Source organism: Eriocheir sinensis, unplaced genomic scaffold (assembly GCF_024679095.1).
Source record: "Eriocheir sinensis breed Jianghai 21 unplaced genomic scaffold, ASM2467909v1 Scaffold817, whole genome shotgun sequence".
In the NCBI taxonomy this organism is placed as follows: domain Eukaryota; kingdom Metazoa; phylum Arthropoda; class Malacostraca; order Decapoda; family Varunidae; genus Eriocheir; species Eriocheir sinensis.
In genome coordinates, this window is record NW_026112183.1 from 2,599 (window position 1) to 5,000 (window position 2,402).

Consider the following 2,402-nt stretch of genomic DNA (forward strand, 5'->3'; position numbering starts at 1 on the left):
GGATTCAGCGCCCGGCTGAGACGGTCACAGCCACCTCTGAGTGCGGCCTCCAGGCACGTCACACCTCGAGGGACCCTTGCCTGCGCGCCCCCCACCCAGCTGACCCCTGCCACCACCAAGATGGAGAGTCGCGGGTCCCTCTAAGCTCAGTCCTGCAGTGGAACGTGCAGGTCTGCGTCCCAAGAAGCACCAGGCACTGCAGGCTGTCTTCCAGGAGGACTTGGGTGTTGTGTTCCCCCAGGAGACCCAAGCGCCTGCCGACTTTGAATGGTGGGTGGCTGGCCACAGCCTCCACTCGCTCCACGCCACAGACAGCACGCGGCCGTGTGGCGCTGGTGAGGAGCGCCATCTGTGCTGGAACACCAGGAGAGTGGACTGGCCCAAGTTTCAGTCCTCCCTCCCCCAGCTGACCTCCACCAGCAGGAGAGGGACCTGACGGCAGCCACACAGAGGGCAGCCGACGCAGCCGTCCCTGGGAGTGCTCCACACTGTTGTCCTTGACCTGACTGGTGGTTTTGCAGCAAGGACGTGCAGGAGCACAGCCATCGCGTAAACGTCCACAGAAAGCCCTACAAGAGGCCCCAACACCACCACCGAGACCCTCAGGACAGGACCAAGGGCAGGTATCCCCGGGTGGTCACCGAAGGCAACAAGCTCAGGAGGCACGGCAGGCCCACCACCAAAGAAGGCGAGGAGTTGGGGCCAAGATCCGCGGGAGAAGTCCCATGATGGAGCAAGCATCACCATGGAGAAACAGCCACTACCCACTGCCTCACTGCCTCCTGTCCTGCCCGCCACCGCCACCTCAGAACAGCTCACAGCACCGCCTAGCCTGCAGGCGGGCCTCCCTAGTAGACGCTGGCCAGGGCGGCCCATCTCGTCCGCCACGCGCCCAGGGAGGTGGTGCTGCGGGTGCTCAGGGCAAGACCCCCGCCCTGCTGTCTCATGTGCTATCTCATCCTAAGGTCTGATAAAAACTCAAAAATTTCCAGTCAACTTCGTACTCAATTTTCAGAACTTTCTATCGATCGTATCAACTTCAAATTTTTACACAATCAAGGTCAACTATCTAACTACAATCTCACCGAAAGTCACAATCCTAGGCCCAACCAATCACCCGCAATCACCCAAAATGTTGGCCATCTCATCCCTAGGTCCGATTAGGCACTCAAAATTTTCGAATCAAATCGCATCTTCGCCTTTCGCTAACTTTTCATCAATCGAATCAACTTCAAATTTTTACACAATCAAGGTCAACTATCTAACTACAATCTCACCGAAAGTCACAATCCTAGGGGCAACCAATCACCCGCAATCACCCAAAATGTAACTACATCTCATCCTTAGGTCCGACAAGCACTCAAAAATTTTCAATCAAATTCGTACTCAATTTTCACAACTTTTCATCAATCGAATCAACTTCAAATTTTTACACAATCAAGACCAACTATCTAACTACAACCCCACCAAAAATCACAATCCTAGGGGCAACCAATCACCCACAATCACCCAAAAAGTAACTACATCTCATCCTTAGGTCTGACAAAAACTCAAAAATTTCCAGTCAACTTCGTACCTACCTTCACTATTTCCATCAATCAACCAAATTTTTACACAATCAAGACCAACTATCTAACTACAACCCCACCAAAAATCATAATCCTAGGCCCAACCAATCACCCACAATCTAAAAGGTAAACATCTCATCATTAGTCCCATGATACCAAAAATTTTCGATTAATTTCGTACTCAATTTTCACAACTTTTCATCAATCGAATCAACTTCAAATTTTTACATAATCAAGACCAACTATTCAACCACAATCCCAGCAAAAATCACAATCCTAGGCACAACCAATCACCCACAATCACCCAAAAAGTAAATACATCTCTAACTTAGTTCGATCAACTCTCAAAATTCTTCAAATAACTTCACTAATTTTCACAACTTTCCATCGATCAAATCAAATTCAAATTTTTACACTTTCAAGACCAACTATCTAACTACAATCCCACCGAAAATCATAATCCTAGGCCCAACCAATCACCCACAATCACCCAAAAGGTAACATCATCTCATCCTTAGGTCCGACAAACACTCAAAAATTCTTGAACACTTGCAATTAATGCCAACTTTCATCAATAATCGAATAATCCCAAATTTTACAAGACCAACTATTCAACCACAATCCCAGCAAAAATCACAATCCTAGGGGCAACCAATCACCCACAATCACCCAAAAAGTAAATACATCTCATCCTTAGGTCTGATCAACTCTCAAAAATTTTCAGTCAACTTCGTACTCAATTTTCACAACTTTCCATCAATCAAATCAAATTCAAATTTTTACACAATCAAGACCAACTATCTAACTACAACCCCACCAAAAATCATAATCCTA

General features: G+C 47.5%; 1 long non-coding RNA gene across 1 annotated transcript in view; it reads left to right on the forward strand.

Annotated features, from left to right (window-relative positions):
• Positions 1–866: 866 nt before the first annotated feature.
• LOC126994536 (uncharacterized) overlaps positions 867–2,402 on the forward strand; it is a 1,703-nt gene continuing 167 nt past the window's right edge. Inside the window, exons 1-3 of the long non-coding RNA XR_007749250.1 lie at positions 867–1,060; positions 1,253–1,537; positions 2,266–2,402. The exon at positions 2,266–2,402 is cut by the window's right edge and continues 167 nt beyond it. This is a non-coding gene — a long non-coding RNA (uncharacterized LOC126994536). The remainder of the gene's footprint in view (positions 1,061–1,252; positions 1,538–2,265) is intronic.